The 20,646-nt window shown below is 39.1% G+C and overlaps 1 pseudogene; it reads left to right on the forward strand.

The window, feature by feature from the left end:
- The first annotated feature begins 483 nt into the window (after nt 1-483).
- The window catches only part of LOC139736110 (uncharacterized), a 296,424-nt pseudogene continuing 276,261 nt past the window's right edge, over nt 484-20,646 (forward strand).

The raw sequence follows: 20,646 nt of genomic DNA on the forward strand, positions 1-20,646 counted from the left end.
TTGATAGCTTGAGTTTTTCCTCTATTTCTTACAATTTGTACAGGTTGTTGCATCCTAGACAGCTTTTTACTGTTTAGTTACCAAACAGTCAGAAGCCTTTGTCATTCATCAGACTAAGTATCATCATTTTTAAAGTGCAAATCAGTGGATGAAATGATGTTCCTTATGGGTAGATGAATTTAGTTTCTTCATATGTAAACCATAATCCACACAATGAACATAGAATGGATTTATATTAGGACTTGTTTGTTTATTCTCTGATTTTCTCTTCACCATTGTGAAGAAGCAAGAATCAAAAAGCTGTAAGATTTCAAACAATTCAATTAACACACATGATGTTGCAAAGGGGAGCTGGCAAAACAGAGTACATAGAAAGTGTACATTGTAATTGTAAATGTATGCATGAAATTGTACTAATCAATCTCAATTTCTTAGATATCCATGGATAACATTGTGGCGTGTGTTTTCTTTTCATGCAGATAATTGGCTGTAGTCTCAAGGACCAGAAGTGGATTAGTGGGATAGACATGATGAATGGCATTTGAAGAGACTCTTTGAGGCCCCAATGGTGATTGGCAAGATCTGTGCGCGTGTTATGAACACGACGAAACTGGGAGACAGCCACATTATTGATGAGTTCGCCCTGTTTGGTCAACACTCTGGCTTTAATCACCTAACGAGCTGAAGCTTTAATGAGAGGAGGAGGAAGAGGAGGAGGAGGAGTACAGGGGACCACGTCTTGATTGATTGTGAGACTATTTAATGCCGCGCACCACTGAGGGAGGGGGGCTCTAACCATGGAGGAACCAGGGAGGCGGGAGGGGGAAGAGAAGCATGACGCTGGGAGCCTAGAGGTCAAGATGGAGGGTGGCGTTATGCTGGGAGAGATGGTGGGATGTAAGATGAACGGTGACGACGAGATCTGCACAACTGGGCGTGGTGGGGAGTCCTCCTCATCGTCTGTCGGCGTGGATGCTATTCAGCCCAAGCACCGCCCTCGGCTTATGAGCTTTGAGGAGGCGGTTGCTGGGGAAACGATGGCTCGATGCCTGGCAGATATGACCAATCGAAACAAGCAGCAGCAGTTGAGTCTCGCTCTTGGGCGGTCGCAGATGACCCACATGTTTGGTCGCTCTCTCAGTTACAACCCGGGTTTCAGTGACGCTCGTTACCAAAGGAGGAGGCGTCCCTGCACCCCTAGTCTTGGATCTGGGCAGCGCATGTTGACGACAAATCCGGCGTTAGATCGGGGAAGTAATTCACAGGAGTGTGTGAATGATAGGAGGATATTTCGACAGACTAGTGAACCCGCAATGTTGACATACCTTGGGAATGAGGGCAGGATACAGAATTTGAATCGCAGTCGCAGCAACAATACAGGCTTTTCGGCCGAGCCGGTCAACGTTGGGGTCAGTGTTAGCTGTAATTCTATCAATAAACAAAGACATTCGAGCCCGCATCCTAATCGTCGTTCAGCCTCCTCAAGATGCATGTCGTACAGTGAGAGAACAAATGAGATCAATGACAATGTTCGTGATTCCAATGCTCTCCAGCATGCTCACTCCGAACCCAAGCTCCGCGACTCCCCACGACTGATTGTCGTTGATATACCATTGGAGTCTGAGGCTGGCTCCAGCCTGGACTCTGGACATACAGTGCAGGGCAATAATTCCAACACGACCAAAATTAATCACACAGAGCCAGATGGCAAAGCCTTTAATGACAATTGCAATAAGCTAATAGCTGGACCAGACCTCAAGGTTACTCGCTCTCTCTCCTTTGATGACAGCACAAATTACTCAACATCTAAACCTGAGGTAGAAGAAATCTGGACCAGGAGGGTTGATTTCAACCCAGAATATGGTGTGAATTCTTCGAAAGTCAGTGAGATGGGTCTGCCCAAAACAAAGTGCAATTTCTCCAGTGCTGTGGTCACACAGTCACACCAGCAGGATGCAATACAGGATGACAGCGGAATTGAAAATGCACCCCTAGGGGGCCAAATGGAATTGTCCAGGGATAATTCGATTTGTAGTGCTGAGAGTGGAATGAACGGAATGTACCATGATGAAGGGGAGGTGGGCGAAAGCTGTGCATACGAGCTGATGGAGCACACCACTGATAGTGAGACATGCGATAGCTCTTCTGTGGATAGTAGAAATGAGATGACTTGTGAGCGGGGATCCAGCTTTACTGGACGCAGCCGAACGATGGAGTGTCACAGTGCTCCTCTCCTACGAAAACAAGTTAGTTTTGACTTGTCCCTTACCTTTTTTGATGACGAAATTGCAAATGGTCATCCCACCCAGGGAAATGATGCAGGTACGAAGTCATCGCCGTGGTTCAAGCGTCTACGACTGCCGACACGAAGTCGCAGCGAGGGACGCATGGACACGTGTACTCTCGATGATGTCTTTGAGGAACATGAGGAGCCTCGCAAATCTGGCACCTTGCCAAGGAATATTGGATCTAGTCTCTTCAGAGAGGATCTGACCGAAGTGGACAATTCTCAGAGTAAGTTCAGTGGGGGAAAATCCAAATCAAGCACCTTGCCCGCCTCATACCGAGCTCTGCCTCACGCAAAAAGCAGCATCATGCAGCCAGACTTTTTTGTACGAAGGAGTGAAAAGTATCCCAAGCCTCGCAAGAAGGATCATGGGAAGGTCTCAATACCCAAACAGCGAGCCCACTCTGATAACAATCCCTACAGTTGCCACAAGCGAGAAAAGCGATCCTCCATCATTATGGAGGAGGAGGACTTGGAAGCCACAACAGCGCCCTCTAACAAGCGTCCCTTTTCCGGGTTGCGTCGCATGCTATCGCGAGAGTCTGTTGGTGTAAAGGCTGAGAAGTCACTGAGGCGGCGGAGCAAAAGTGAGTCTGCGATGCTCCTGCCACTTGGCGACTGCAAAGTGTGTGGTTTCAAGGTTGAAAGGGGAGATGAAGTTGCCATGCCAACTGCTGACATCATCCACAAATCCTGCTTCAAATGTGCCAAGTAAGTGTCAGCATTTTCTGTTAGTTGACTGTACCCCTGTCCTCTAACATCTGATTGACTCTGTAATATGTCTTAATTCATGCAGTTTATTTACATTTGTGTCTTTTGTGTTACTTTTGATGATCAGAGTGAAGGGCCATTGATAAGACATGGTGGTTGGAAAGGTCAAAATGTAGGTTTTGATGTGGTACTGTTATACTCTGAATAGGAGGCACCATTTACATTCACAGGGAAAAGTTTAAAGATAATATGTTCAGACTAATAAGTTATGACTAAAGTGGACAGCAAGGTATCAAAAAACACTTCCAGGATACCTAATGGTTGCATTTACCTTTGTCCTTTTGGCTTAAAGATGCATCTACTCTTCTTTGATGAAAGAAAATCTTTTGCTCCTGTGTTTGACTTGAAAAGTCAGTGCTTCAGGTTATTCATATGAGATCATGGTGCTAAGGTGTGAAGTTGGATTTGTGATTAGCCCATTGGTATTGAAGTCAAATGTATGATTAGGCCTTCTTTGTTCAGTGATTCAAAAGTCACATATGTGAGATGCATTGCATGAGGGAAGCCATGCTGTGGGGTGCTGATGTAAAGGAATCAATCCTTAGCTCTCAGTGGAAGCAGACTACTGTTGCCATCTAAACATGATAACAAGTTGTGCTTAAGTTTGTTTTGTTTTGTGTGTTGGGTTGGTGTTTGTTTTTGTTTTTGTTTTGTTTTGTTTGTTTGTTTTTTTGGGGGAGCACAATGCAGAATAGTGCATCATTCTTTGTGTAGATATCAACAGGGCAATAAAGTAGCCATTTTTTTTCTTCTAAATTGGGGTAAGATGGGAGTCACATATGTGTTATAATTTTCATATTTGTAGATCTGGTTGTATCATGGTGACATCCCATTAATGTTTTTTTGTTCATCTGGCACTGTGGTATGTGGGTCCTACAAAGTTATACAGTGTGTTTAAATGTGAAAACTTGTAAGAGAAATTGCCAGTTCAATTTTTTTAATATTTTGTTGATTACTTCAATGAGCTATCACAAAATTTGTTCAAATGTTTTGTTTTACAACCAAAGAAAAGGGCAGTCTGAATAAAAATATCACAACAAACTTTGCAAAAAAGTACCATGCATAACAGCCTTTCATCATCTGCTAATAGACTCGTCTTGCCACTTTTGGTATCATTATTGTCCAATATCAACATTTCTACATTTTATGTGTTTGGGAGCAGTTGTGTTCACAACTTGTAATCAAGAAGATGGTTAGAAAAAGAAAAGAAAGCCCAAACGACTCTTTACACTAAAATTACTGTATTTTATACAAGCTGATTGATGTGCCTCCTTGCAAAAAGTATTACAATGGCAAATGAAGTTTCAAGATTATCACTTGTTGCCAGCGCCGTACTTGTTATAAAGATAAGGAGAAGTTGTGAGGGGTAGACTGTACAGTAAATCTAAGGATTATTTCGCTCGTTCCTACAAGTTTTGATGCCTTGTTCACTACGTAGTCCAGTTTGATATTCACTTCTAAAAAATTATAAAAGTGGACAAGATGGAGGATAGGAAGAAAGATGAAGAAAAAAAACCCAGTCTGATTTCTAAATATTGAATCTGATGGATTTTGTCCTTAGGCCAGCAAATAAACATTGTATTTACTTGAAATGCTTTCTGTATCTGTTACCTGTTTCAGAGTTGACCTTTTTTTTTTGGGGGGGGGGGTTAAATTTGACTTGTTAAAGCACGCAGTTGACAAATTTTTCTGTGTTTGATGTTATAAATGATTGATGAATTTGTTTAAGAGTTGACTTTTTTTTTCATATTTGACTTGTTAAGCATGCAGATGACAAATTGTCTGTGTTTGATGTTAGGAATGATTTATGAATTTATGATTTGTGAATGATCTAACCATCAGGGAACTGAACTGCATAACAGTAACAAAAGTAGGGCAGATGGTTAGCTATTCACTATGTTTTGTATGTATACATATTTATATGTATATCTTCTTTTCAAAGCAGACTTATGAACAGATGTGAGCTTGAGATCTTTACTTTTGGAGCATAGATCTATTGTGTCTTCACTAAGCCAGTCACTTGAGACTGTTGTGTTTTACTTCTATGTATGTACCTTGGTATATTATACATTTTTTTTAACTTGATATCAAGTTGTATTCCCATATTACTCAACAGCAGAGTTGCACAGTCTGTATATGCTCATTGGCACTCAGAAAAAAAAAATGCCCAGAAACAATTCCTTGTTAGCCGTGGTTTGATACATATAAACCACTTTATTAATTGCTCTGACTTAATTCCAGTCAGATTAGTACGGTGGTAAATGGAAGGTTTATTGCCAGTAAACACTGACAATCATCCTCCCTGCTCCTCCTGGACAGCTGTTCAGATTCATCAAGTGTTCTGTGCAACAAATCCGGCTAGACTCTGAGCATTTTGTGCATGAAGCTGTGGAGAGGAGGATGGGGCTAACTGGACAGTCAGCTGTAGAGGGCAGTATTATTGTAAGTCTCACTTTTCCACCAAGGTCCACAAATTTTGCAGGCATCCTATTTCACTACATTGAAGTTGTACTGTGTGATCTGAAACTCTCATGGTAAACTTATTGGATGAAAGCTCTGAGGGAGTCAGGAAAATACACTTTAAAAGCTTTTTAAAGCTTGTTGGATGTATAATTCTATATACAGACATGGAGGGGAAAGTTTGATGTTGGTTTTTTTCTCTGAGTTTCATTGCAATTCAATAATAATGATTAAAGAATGAAACTTGGAATTGTCATAAATAGATAAAGGCATAATTGCTCCCCCCCCCCAAAAAAAAAAAAAAAAATGAAATGAAAAAACAACAACACACAAATACCATAAGTAGTTTTACATGAAATTTTCTCATGATCAAATTCAATACTGTAATGCAGAGCCTCTGAAAAGCAAACATACCAACTAGTGGAAAGATATCTTCATGTGCACCTAGCAAATTCATCAAAGCTTAAAACACCCAATTTATTGTTCAGGTGACAATTATTTGTTCTGTAGCTATCCATGCATTATGGATATGCCTGGTGCTATGGTCTTTCTTTGCTTTTGATAGAAATAAGGTAGGACAAAAGACTCATATCCAGTCAGTGAGAATGTAATCTTCCACTGTTTTCTAGGGAGAACTGTGCCAGTGCCTTTGCAGAGATTTGCTGACCCAGAAAGCATTTGATGAAACATGACCAAATCTCCTAAAGACTGCCCTCTCTTGCCCAAAATACTGAAGTCGGAGCAGGAAACTCTCCTGTTACACCATTGCATGAAAATAAGCAATTATTAAACAGAGACAGGTAGATAGATTGAGACAGTTCACTTGAGTGTTTTACTGTTCTTCGAGGATTGATCCTTTGCAGACAAAGACATGGTCATTTCTAAATGCTTAATTATTCATGGAGGAACCATGTAAGTTATTGATCACACAATATGCCATTAAGGGATTACACATGTTCCTACAGCTATATCCTCTTGTCGACCAAGATAGACAATAAAAGCTCAGTCAATATTTTCGGTGCACAATTGTATTGATTGGAAGGGACCTGTAGCACAGCGTGTGTTTAGCTTACTTGTTTGGCAACAACTATCAGTATTTACCTGTAGATCATAGTATTATTCTCTCAACAGAATTTTTTTTTTCAAGTTGAAGTGAGTCTACGACCCCATATTACCCTGTCTGCCTTTTCCCCCTCTTACATCTTTGTCTTTACCTCTGCTTGTCTATCTGTCTTTCTTTCTGTCTTTGTCATTCATCAACCATCCATCAGTGTTTTTTTGAAAAAGTGCTTCGATATTCCAGTTGCAACAAAGGTGTGTCCATTCAGCTGCCCCATTTTATAACCGCATCATTGTATGTCAAAAAAGCAACAGCAACTGAGTAATCACTTGTTCAGGAGCTTGTTTCACTGTTAGCATCAAAGCCAACTGATGCGGTAACCCTGCCGAACCCTCCATCACCATGGCAACACGGCTGGGCAGTCTGAAATCCACACGGCGGGAGGCCGTTGTCTTTTCCTTCTATTCAATTGACAGGCTGGGAAAAGGCATTTGAGAGGAAGGCAAAACTCACCCAGCCAGTACAGTTTAACAGCTGCTTGAGAAGAGAGTAATGCATAGGATCCCAGGACGATTGATGCATGTTCCATTTCATTCTCCAATTCTATATCAATTATTATTTTCTTAATTGCCATTTCAGCTACCATCCACAATACCCGAACACAAGTATTTTACCCACACAACATTTATGTAAAATGATATCTTGTTTGTAAGTTCCAAGTGATTGCTATCTAGGCATGCCGGTGGTTCTTTACTTCTAGTAAAATTTGATTGCCCGTAAGACATATGGCATTTTGTCAAAATTGCTTTCCCTCTTACTGTAAACGTTTTGGTCCCAAGTCTTCAAACTTCCCTCGACATCTTGTGTAGTTTAATTGCCATTGGTGTTAAATTTACGTTATAATTACTGAAGTAGCCAGATTACAATGTAACAGATGACACTTATGCTGAAATGTAATGAGATATATTGCCATATTATGGCAAAATGGCAAATGAGAACTTTTGAGATTATGTGATTATTATTTAGTCTTGCCGAAAAGAAAAACAACAACAATAAACACTGAGTGACATTTGTTAGGGGACACATACACACATATGCACAAAGGGAAACATATACTGTCAGTTAAACCCCCTCTACTGACAGATATGAGGTTATATCTGTTCTCAAAAAGAAATTTTCTTTCGGAATGTTCTCTACATAGAATGAAAAGAGTTTGAAACTTTCATGATGCATGATCAGTGACCAATGACTCATCCTTGCATTCGTTTCAAAACTGGATATCAATCCATATGAATATTTGAATGTGAGACCCCACCCTACTTCTTGGGCTTGACATGGCACCTGTAGAATGATTTGACTTGCAAACAGATACGTGTAGTATTTACCTATAACCACACACCATGGTTTGTCCTTTTATTAATTGAAAATAGCATTCTCAAACCACACCACAGACAGCAGGCTCTTATTCAGACTTATATGCTATCAATCTAGTCATCCAAAAAGCCTCACTTCCCAGTCAAATAACCTTTCAAAATGTTGTATCTTTGTCAGATCAAACCTGTTTTCTATTGCAGTTTGTGCAAGTAGGCCATTCTCCCAGATTAACATGTTGCGTCCCAATTGGCAACATATTGTAGAGCATTATGAGGGAAGCAATCCTGTGTAGTTAAATAGCAATTGATGGAGAGGTACTCTAATCCTTTTGTTGGCCCTTAAAGGGTCTGTTAGGAGGGTAGCTTGGTTAGCCTGTGTTTTCCATACATCATCTTAAACTCACTTCTTCAACAAGTTTGTTGGTAAACACAAGTACCAGTGTTTGTAGATCCTGTTCCTTCTAGAAAAAAGAAACTTCCATTGATTTTGTTTAAAGGGACATAGAAAGGTATTGATCCCATTATTGATTGGTCAAGAGTGGACATCACCTTAGCCACTCTCAGTATGCTATTTTTCCTTCATTATTTTTCTCTTTCTCATATATAACTTTCTGTTTCTGTCTATCAATCATGTATTTTTGTATTCAGTCATTTATTTATTCACCTTTTTGCCTGCCCATCCATTCATTTATACCTTACTGGCTTTACAGCAATTATTTCTGTGCTGCTTTCTTGTTTCATTTCATTCAAAAGTTCAATCAGCCAGTAGAGACATATAGAGCCATTAAGAAGTTTTCTCAGGATTTTGCAAATTGAATAGAATTGAATTTCATTTCATTTATTTCTCATATTTCATGACAAACCAAATTACTGGACATTACATGTCACTGGACAAAAATATTATCAAAATCATGAAATTACAATTTGAAACATAGAAACATATAGCTACCAAAGTAAATGCAATGACATAAGTGTAAATAGATAACACAAGGCTATCTTTAACTTGTTAAGGCGAGTCCCAAGTATACACTAATATACTCGGGCAAGCATCTATGGGAAATGTGTGATGTAGCAAAATCAAACCGTCCTCAACGGGCTAAGGAAATTATGACTAAGGCTCAGGTCCATTCTGAATAAGATTGTGAAATATGACAGAATTAACCAAGAACACTGCTTGTAAGTACTAGTCAGTTCGTACAGGAGACAGGTAGTATATGATCTGTATTTAATTCTCCTGAGTTCCATTTTTCCAAGGGCATGCTATCAAAAAAAGTATTGAGCAAGAATTAAGCAAAATATACATTCCAAAATGCTGTTGAAGTACTTACATCACATACATGCACACACAAAAGGTTTATAACTACAATTCTATACATTTGATAAACTAAGTAACAATAGCATATCACAAACATGTCTTTCAACAAAAAAAATGTGGCTTCACTCTCACATTTGTGTCTTCCAATGTGCCTGTATAGCCTAGGGCTGTGTGTCTGTGTATGCATATTACATAGGTACATTTGTAAATGTCCATTGGTTGAGATGTGCATATTTATGTGTTTCTGTTTTGCATAATTCATATCTGCAAATATTTACACACAACTTCCCAAGACCTCATACTCATGATTGTGTGTTTTACGAGGGCACAAAATATGCCGACCCATATACCATGCTATGAAGCTGGGCGGTTCATCTGATCTTTTTGGCAGACGGGGGGTGGTGGTGACGCTGCCCAGAAATCAGCCTTGTCAATATGCCCTACACTTGATGAACAAAGATGAGTAGATGAGATTGGAAACTGGAAGGGGAAAAAAAAAAGAGAACACAAAAAGTAGTGAGAGAAGGTGTGGAAAGGAGGAAGATGTCAGCTTCTTGTCTCCAAGCTTGATCCATAAAAGCAGCGATGCCGGTGGTGGTGGAGCAAGAAAAGGATCCATGGAAGTGCAGATGAACCGCTCTGCATCAGGTTTGACCTTTTGTGCAAGACGGGCAGGAAAGGTTCATTCGAGGCGCAGAAATGTATGATGGATGCAGTCCACGGTATACCAGAACTGTGGTATCACATTGTCATTACAAATGGAACATGGTGGGGGGAGTGGGGAGGTGGAGGGGGGGGGGGGGGGAAGGGACATAGGAGCCTGAACTGTGGAGAGTAGTCATTCATGCAGCTTGTTTGCAATTATGATATGTAGATGTGGGTGGTTTTTTTTTTTCTACTAAAGTTTACAATATTACAGCTTTGTGTATCTGCTGTCATTATGTTTTCCTGTGACCTATCATTATCAAGTGATTAAATTGTTGTCTTTCCATTCCTTTTGTCTGTCAAAAGTGGGAGCCATATTCCTGCTAAGCATGCATGAATGTGGCGATATGGGTGACAGTCCTGATTCTCTACCACATAGGTGTTGAGAAAATACTGTCGTCTCTGTACTTTAATCACGACTCCATTCACACATGGCTGTACTTTCAGATGATGGAGTGGAGGTTCTCTAAAATAGCACCAGCAAAAGTGAAGAAGACAGGCTCTAGTTTCATAACTTTGACAGACTTTAACTTTTCTCTGTGGGAGTATCATTATTACCTAACTCGTGAACTGGGATCTGTTGCACCCAGATTTTTCCTTCTCTTTTCTATTCCAAAAGTGCCATAACCCTTTTTGGCTGAGATGTGTCATGCAGGGCACAACTCTCCTTACGTCAGTCTGCTTCCTAAACCCTGTCTCCTTGAATGCAAATGGTTTGAGAGGATGTTGTTTTATAGGCAGCAGGCATCTTGCACACAATCATTACATTTCCTACTCCATCTTTGTTGCCATGGTGATATCCATGGAAAAAAAAAGTTGTTTGTAAAGTACATGCATTTATTTTTCATTATATTCAGAAATAATTGCTACCGTGCTTTGGGTTTTAATAATAAAAGGCTACAAGATAAAAGTTAAACTAAAGATGCCAAAGCAATTATGCTGGATAATATTCCAGCCTTGTTATTGATAGCAGCATATAAGTCATAAAATCAATTTATACCAGAAAGGACATTTCAATCAGACATGAACTATCAAATGACCATCAGTAAACGAGAGGGCACAAATTCAGCTATTGAGCAACTCAATTTCTAAGACTATCTACTTTCGTAACTATTCATCCATATATGAAATCAGGCACTCAGAGACAAGTAATGAATGGTGATACTTTTTGTTTCAATGCCTGTACCAAAAAATATGTGCTACTCTTTGAATTACATGGATTTATTTAGTATTTTTCTGTATGTCAATCAGTACTCTTTCTGTGAATGCCTGAGAGAGAAGGGCTCTACATATTTTTTTTAATGAATAATTTGTTTGCTTTCTGTTTTGATCAAGACTACATTCAAATATCCATAGTCCTATGAGAGTAGTTCATAGATGTTTGCATACATCAAGTATGTCAAATCTTCTACTTCCATTTTGAGAGCTTTAGTGAACACATTAATTTATCTTGTCAATGTCAACAGTGTAGGTACTTTGTGCTTAGAAAATACCAATCACTTGTAGAGCAAATCTTGTAGTGCAAACTTGCAGTGAGTGATTGACTGGGTGTGAGAGAAGTTACTAAGAATAAAACTGAATTGAGTGTTGAAATTAATATCTTAATTCATAATGATTGCAGAAAGTGAAAAAAACAATAGTGTTTGAGCAATCAACATTGAGCAGGATTGAAAACTTAGGTGATGTATTGCAGGAGTAGGATAGTGTATTTCAACAGATGCTACACTTATCAGGTGCTGATTGCTTTAACTGTGGTAAAATGTACATTTTGATTTCTGAGGTGGTTGTGACCATTTGACTCATTTTGCAATCTTGAGAGCATATTCTGACGTGATATTACTAGAATATATAGTAAATGTTTTCATTCTGTTCCAAATATAGAAATCTATGATTTTCTTAAGGTTCTGAAGGAACCCAAAGCCTTTCACCATATGGTCCCAGAAATTAAACAGTTTGAGCTTTTCAATCAAAGACAGAGGCTGACACAAAGCAGCTGAAAATGATACTTCTGCAAGCTGTAAAGGCTTGTCATATAAGATTGTGAATTTAACCCGTTGAGGACGGGCTGATTTTGCAACAACACGTATTTCCCATAGACACTTGCCCAAGTATACTTGGGACTCATCCTCAACAGGTTTATAATAAGAAGAATAAAGACACAGTGTTGTCTATTATTATGAAAAGGGGGCTGTAGATTTCACATTATGCATATTATTTCATTCAGAGAAGCGATTCTAATAAATATTAAATTGAGAAAAGCATAGAATAACCCTGCATTAGCATATGTCACCAAAGCAATTATGATAGCAACACAAGGGGCACAATTTGCCAGACATAATTGGGTCTGGAGGTAGATTGTATGATTGCACAACAAAGGCCTGCTCCAATATTATTTGTAGCTACTCTCTTGGTAATCAAATGGTGTATTTAATCTCCCAATTATCCAGCAAATCAAATCTTAGGCTGATGGGTTGTGACATTAACTCCCATCGTCTCTCGTTTGGACACGGCAATCACAGCCCTAGGGGAATAGCTTTGTCGGGGGTAAAGGGGCAATTAAACCAAACACCGCCCGCTCCACTCCGTGCTGCTTGGCCGAAATGAGAGATCAACTGTTGATCGTACTGGGGTGCAGGGTAAAGGATGGTTTTGCACGGAATGCCTCTACAGGGTAGATATTGTTTAACGATTGACTCCTAACTGTGTTTAGATTTATAAGGGGATGGGAGACATGCGAGATACCAACATACTTGAGAAGGTTACTATAGTAACTACTACTTTTATTGCATGTTACAGGAAATTGACTTATTACTTGCAGGAATGCAGTGAGTCTGGTGTTAAGTTTATAGAAATACTAGTCTTGTCAAGAAAATGTGTTAAATTACAGTTGAATCGTGCCTGTTTGAATACATCAATGTCTGTGTGTATGTGTGTGTGTGTGTGTTTTTTTTTTTTTAAGGACAGGGTCAGAGAAGTGCATATACAACTGTTGAATACAAAAATTTAGTGATATCAAACTGACTATAACCATTACTATTTCAAGATTAGCGAAAGCTCCTAAGTTTGTGTGTAATTCTTCCCAAGATGAATGTAGACTTCTTAAGAACTTATGAAAACATGCAAGTGATCACTTAATGACTTTCATAGTAATCTATAGATCAGCAGTCTTTGGAAGACAATTGCCCTCTGTCCAAACGGACAAGAGTTGGCTGCAAATTTAAACGTCAAAAGTATATGTTTGACTGTGCATGATTCTATCAGCAGCTTTTGCTCAGTTCTCTCACTTTTGAATTGCTTTTTATGACCATTAGCATGAAATATAAAGTTTGCTCAGTATCGTATCAGTGGCCTCATATTTCTCCTTCTGATCTCATTCATTTGTGTGCAAGGGGTTATATTAGTTTAATTTTTACATTCTTTCACTGTGCCAGCTCAATTTGAGATAAGTTAGATCAATGTCACATTGTCCACTGTCAAACTGAAATTCTGTGGTTATTTTGTAAGAAGAAATGAACTTTTCAGTAGTAAAGCCCGTATCTTTTCTAGGTCACTGTACATCTCTAGTGAATGGTAGATGTAGATTGTTTGAGGAGTGTAGAGTGTATAAAAAGAACTCATTTTGCAAGAGTTGAATGGAGGCTTGAAAGCTGAGAGCGCAAGGCAAATGTCAAATCCATGGTATTGATGTTTACCGCAACTTAAACTAGAACTAGATATTTGTACCAGAAAATAGCCCCCCCCCCCCTTTATTTAAATACTTTCATTCATACTGACATTGATGAGAGTAGAGCAGTGTGTAGTCAGCATTATGTGTCGATGCAATGAGTGAAAAAGGCAAAGACCGCAGCCTCACAAAGTGTCTTACATATCTGATTTGTGTGGCGTGTGATTGGGACAAAGACATGACGACAAAGTGAGTGGTATTTTTGCGACAGATGCATCGTGGTGACAATTTATCCAGCGTGTTTGTGTGGGCGTCTGAAGAGGGCTAGCATTGGATAACAGGTAGCTAGTGTTCTTTTGATTGCATCTCGCTTTCAGGAGAAAAAATATCAGCTGTCTGTCGGATTCTGTCAGTTTGCTGCCTTTCCTTCATACCACTTCTTTCATAGATCACGCTCAACTGCCAGGTCGTGAGAGGAAAATGTACCTCTTTTACCCACATCCGAAAACATCTTGTAGCTATCTTTTGAAGATAGCAACTCATATTTGAGTGCAAATGACACACTTTGGCCATATGTCAGTTTGAAAGGACTGTATTGCTTATAGGAGTTGAATGCTTTAAGTGCTTTTACTGCCAGAATTGGAAGGTTTCTTCACAATTGAAGATCCATCCAGAGAGAGAATAGAAGTGAGTTTTCAGGGAAGTAAGACATCGGTGGAAAGATTTTTTGCTTCAGTGAGAGAAAGAATCTTTTTTGGGGAAATGTAAATAAACCATGTGGCCCTGGCACACACTTCTGGCAGTGTTTGATTCCTTTCACTGTCCGACTTTGTTTCAATCGCCCCCCCCCCCCACCATCATCTACCTTTCTGTGGTAGTAGAGTGAAAGTGGAAGAGTTGCACTGTGGAAAGAAGCAAGGTTTGTCTAATATCAGGTGACAGTTCAGCATTCTTCTCCACCAACATTTAGAAATGCACACTGTGGAATTCGGCTCTCAAGGGCGGCTGCAATTTCCTGTCAAACAAAATGGTGGAAGAAATCAAATCTGGCAGTAATTTTCAGCTCCTCTTCCTCTTCCCAAGCTGTGGGAGCTCCTGGAGAGATTGTCCTCTGGAAGTTCCTCAGTGGAAGAGAGGAGGATCGAGCAATGCATACTAGAGATCCAGCCAAGAATGTAGGGCAGCGTAGTGCTGAAGGAATGATCGTAGATAGTGGTATGTAGTACACCATTAATTATCACAGATGACCCTTGGTGCACTTGTTCAAAGACATCTATACCATTTCTCTGGTTCCCCAGTGAACCCTTTTGTATGTATTCAAGACTTTATTTATTACTGTCCTAGAAATATGCATTATGAATGTTAATGATCTCTTCTATACCTCTTTCAATCAACTGTTTTGTAACATTTGTTTAGTGAAAGACAGGCTGTGTATATTTAGTTCTTGCAAGAAATGTTGAAGACATTTAAAGGGCTAAAGGTTCCTTTTTCTAATGCATTTTGCTACAATCATTTCAGTTTTTCTTTCAACGAATTATGGCAATCTAACAACAAGCAGAGTGTGAAACAAAGTTAAGAGGCTGCTGGAGTCATTGAACGAGATACACGGAGATGGAGACGGAGCACTTGAGATGGTTACAGGTGAGGAGACGATGAGGGGTGAGTTACCATGGAGATGTGGCTGTTGGGAAGCAAGACACAGGGAGAGGGGTAGAGAGAGATGTAGGAATAGAGAGAGAGAGAGAGAGAGATAGATGGATAGATAGATAGATAGACAGAGAGAGAGAGAGAGAGGGAGCGGGAGAGAAGAACAGACTTACCCACCTGCCAACATTCAGGGAGCAGAAAGAGGTGTTGAAAGAAGGTGATGGAGGCATGAATCACATCAGAGGGGTACATCTTATCTTTCTTCACCTTGCAATGTTACGAGAACACAACAATAAGTAAATGCCATCTATCTCTGTTAGAAACAATCAGACATGATTGCAGAGTTTGAATTCTTTGGCCCACTTTCGTTGTTGGTGAAATATTTGAACTCAAGCAAGAAGCACGTCAGTTAGGTGGAAGCTGAATCTGAGAAGCAAAGTAGGTTAAAGTTTTGTGCATACTCTAAAATGATATATTACAGCTTTCAGTTAACTGCAGCCATTAATAAAAAACAACTGACGAGTGAAGTAAACAGGCAGACATCTATTGAATTAATGTGACATCAGCAATGTTTAGCAAATTAAGGTTAGTACTTTTACCGATGATAGTAAGTGCCATCATCAATCCCACCCCTCCCCCCCCCCCAAAAAAAAAAAAAAAGAGAGAAGAAAAGCAAATATTCACCCATATTGCACTGATCCAATCAACATTCTTTAAAAACACTCCTACTTTTCCCTGCTTCACTGTCACCTGTCTGCAACATTTAATTCTGACATCGATCCTTTCTCGGAGCAATTGATTAACTCGGTAAAGCCAATGTGGGCAGCTGAATTAGCCAAGGAGCTTTCTAGCAGTCATTCAATCAGTGCGGAGAAGAAAAATGGGGCACAGTGATGGAGGAGGACTCTTTATCTCCCAAGTACGATACGACTGCCTGTCTCTTCCATCTACCTCAGAACACTTCAGCTCCATTCCTGTTTACCATTCATCAAGGGATATTGTCCTGTGGGATAAGCCAGTGCTAAACAATGGAATGATTGAGTAACACCCAAACAAGTCTCAATCAGCCCACTTCCATCACTGCAAAGATCCTCTAATCAAGACTAGATTTACAGCTTAATGGTCTCTATGTACCATGAGGAATAACACGTAATACTCTCTTTCCGTATATCCCCAGCATGATTTTCACATTTGTGGGCGGATTGAGACGGCGATCCGAAAATTTGGGCATCTCATATTCAGTGGTGATATGGATAATGCAAAGTCCTTTATAGTGACATCAGGAACATATTTGTAAACAATGTTACAATATTACCAACACTGATTCCCTGCGAAAAGCCACTTTTTAGTGCTGCTTTTCTTTTCTTTCTTTCTTTCTTTTTTTCTTTTTTTCTGCTGGAGGTTTTGTGGCTGTGAAAAATCTATCAGTATTGTGTTTGTCGTGGATTGAGGACAGATTGAGACAGTAGTGTGTTTTTGGTTTTGTTTTTCAGGAAACTCATTTCTTCATGATATCAAAATGTATGACAAATGTTCTCTTTTGATTTATGGTATCTCTTGTGAGACTGAAATTTCATGGATGGCTTTGGGGTAGTAACAGTTTGATTTGCTTAGTCAATTATGTCTGTATTTAGATTCACACTCTTGTGTGTTTTAGTGCCAGGAGTGTCATAATGGTTTCAAAATGATGCCTGCCATGGTGACATCCATATTCAAGTATTACACATCGGTTACACTCTACACACAAGACAGAACAGATACACTATTTAATTCACTTCACTACTCTTTATAACCCGTTGAGGACGAGTCCCGAGTATACTCGGGCAGGTGTCTATGGGAAATGTGTGTTGTAGCAAAATCAAACCGTCCTCAACGGGTTAATGGAGTATAAAGTGTTACACATTGGTTACACTTTGCCCTCAAGACAGAACAACTACACTACATCTGGAGGCAAATTCTCTGTCACTTCACCTAAAGGTTAACTCTATTGAGTAGGGTTAAGATGAGCTCATGTGATGATAATGTCATAGTATCCAAAGAAAACTAAAGCCTGTAACTCTTGTACAGGCTACACTTGAAAAGTTTGGATCACAATGCCTGTTGGTGTTGATCCAAACAACTGAAATGCCAAGCTCAAGATTTCCTTCCAGCTGGGAAAGTATGTCACATGACATGAAAGTTCATCTGCAAATTTGCATCTGCTTAAAAGTATCAAAATCTGTGGAACTGGGATAGAAATGTCTGGTCAGCATTGTGGTACTTTTTTTTTTCTAAATGGAGTAGGATCGTTTTCAGACAAGAAACATAACAATAATGTTATGTTGATATGTATTAATTGCTTGTCTCTTTGAGAAAGATGACATGTAAACCGATTTCTTTTAGTGGTTTAGAATGTGAAGTTTCACTGTTTGCACACACTCTTTGAGGCTGCCACTCAGAGCACTTAAGAACAGCTGGGTAATGAACTTTGGTCAACTGCCCCACCTACCTACATGTAGCTTTGTTTGTACAGTTAAGTGAGAGGGGCATGAAATGAAAACATCATTGTGAAGTTGTTTGTCACATAACTGTCATGTTAAAGGTAGATAACTACCTAGCTGTATACAATGTACATCAATCATGGGAATGTATTTAATATAAAGTGAAAAGATCAACATATCTTTGTGCTAAACAATTGATGTTTGATTGAGGCCATTTGAGACTATCTATTTGGCAAAGTAAAACATGAAAGAAATCATATCAACAGTTACAATTCATCACACAGAAATATCAAAGTAATCCACTATTGCTTTATTAAATACAATTAGAAGTACAAGCTTAGTATCCCTATGTGGTTGTGGGCTATGCAATTGCATACGGATGTTAGAACAGGTTTCTTAACCCGTTGAGGATGGACTGATTTTGCTACAACACACATTTCCCATAGACCCCTGCCCAAGTATACTCGGGACTCGTCCTCAATGAGTTAAAGGGATGATACAGTTTCGGTTGAGATGGGGCTTCAGGTTTCCAATGTTTTTGATAATGATTTTTTTAGATAATGAGAAACCTCTTCTGAAATATGAAATAGCATATAATTCTAAGAGAAAGTTTATTTGATGAGAATTGGTTTTTAAATGACTGAGATATCCAAAACAAAGCGATCCTAATAAAAGGTGAGACCCACCTTGAACAGAATTGCTTTGTTTTCCTTTGTTTTTGGATATCTCAGCCATTTCAAAACCAAATTTTGTCAAATAAAGTTTGAATTCCTCTTAGAATTATATACTTCGCAACATTTCATAAAGTAGTTTCAAGTATCTCGGAAAAAGTTAAAAGCTGAATTATCACCTCAACCAAAACTTTCCCATCCCTTTAAAATACTTCTCAGGAGGAGCTTGCTTGAAAGGCAGTGGAAGGGCATTCTGTACGAAACCAACGTGTTTAGAATTCATCACATGAGTAAAACGATCGTATTCTCATTATCAAATCACAAATAAGGAACACGTTTCTTTTTTTTTTTCTGTTTTGCTGCATAAATTGTATTCTGCTTGGATTGAGAAGACAAAGAACCAGAGGCCTTACTTAGGTGACTAGATCTGACTCAAATGCGTCATGTTACCTTGTTGACAACAAATCCTGGACTTGTATGAATTAATTAAAAATTCAGTGTAAAAACAACATATGGTGTTTCTGAAAGCTCAAAAGAGACTTGGCTCAGTTTACATGCTGACATAATCATGGTTACTACGGTGACATGCATCCAAACAGGATTTTTTTTTTTTTGCTACTGTAATGTAGTTTATCAAGTTGTGAAAACCTAATTGCAACAAAGACTGTATGTGTCAGGTTGCCATAGGTCCTGAATACGTTGTTATTTTCGTGAATGGGGAGGTCATGGACATTTTCATGAGATGTTGTTTTTCGCGATTTGACACCGAGGCTTATGGTAAGCATAGCCTAGCGTATGGTGACATTTTTACATGTTGTGAGATTTGCAGTCTGACAGTGATTTGCGAAATACATGAAAATTAAATCCTCGCGAAAGAAAAAAACTTATGCAGTAGCAGAGCCATTTTCAGCCTGTAGGAAAGGGAAGAAACCTGATTGTTAGCCTGACACAGTTTAATATTAGCTTCAAACTAAACCATGCCACAGAGCATGATGCCACTAGAATCTGTCACCAGACCGAGATACAACCTGAAACATCACCAGAGCTGATAATTTTTTGAGAGATGGGTTGAATTGTAGCCATTACTCCATCTACTGTATACGCTATAATTTTCGTGTACATAAATTTTCGCGAATTGCCGATGTCACATATTTTCGCGAATCGCCGATGTCACATATTTTTGCGAGTGGTTAAATTCGCGATTAGGGGACCAGAGAAAATATGAAGTGGCAAAGAAAGTGTGAATTTTCAACTTACTAGCATAATTGTAAGAATGATACTAGTTATACACTGCATGAAAAAGACTTGCCAAACTCTGCGAACTAGTAAGTTAGAATTCAACATTTTTGAAGTGGAAAGTCTATTGCGCTAGATTTCTGACGAGTGGTCCCCTTGCGATAATGGATTGGCTCTCTACAGTATGCATAAGTAGACGTGGAAGTGCGTAAACAAGCTTAGCCAGTATGGTCTGTTCGGTAAGCCGTGACATGGTATTCTAGTACTGAAATGTTCGTATCATCAAGGCAAGGGATTCATTTTGGAAGGTAATATTTTCGCGTGTTGTTAATTTCGCGAATAGCTCCCGACTCGCGAAATTCGTGGAAATAAAACCCCCGCGAAATATAGAGCGTATACAGTATTTAACCTAATAGCTGGGTGCAGTAGAGTGCCATAATGACAGCTTAGGTGACAGCGGGTAGCAGTAGTGGAGAATATGACAAAAAGTGTGATTTGATAACAAAGAAAGAGACCTCTAACAAATCAATCCTGCCACTCATCTTTTGCCATCCTTAACCAAGGATAAATGGTTGAATAATCCATGACAACTAAACCAGCTATTTGTGTATTATATAAATTGTGTTGAATCTTATATAAGGATTGATGTTGTGCTTTTGTATTCTATATATTCTTGTCTGGCATATAATCCATACACTTTGTAGATGCCATTAAATCAGTGCTGATATTCTCTTTTCCCCATTTTTATTGTTTCATATACAAAAAGTGCAGATTTTTCCATCTCAAGCTCTCAAGAAAGAATTACATTATGTAACATTGCCATTAGCTTTGTGGGTGACCTCAATGATGTTAATCTGTCTGTATGTGCAAATGCGTCATTCCTGAACCATGATTAAATCCCCATGGGCGTGAAAGGATGTGACTTCAAAAAGCAAACAGAAAGATTGTTTTAGATAACTTAAGTCTGACCATGAAAA

This window comes from Diadema antillarum, unplaced genomic scaffold (genome assembly GCF_040938485.1).
Source record: "Diadema antillarum isolate AM-2024a unplaced genomic scaffold, OU_Dant_1.0 seq00000621_RagTag, whole genome shotgun sequence".
Lineage (NCBI taxonomy): Eukaryota > Metazoa > Echinodermata > Echinoidea > Diadematoida > Diadematidae > Diadema > Diadema antillarum.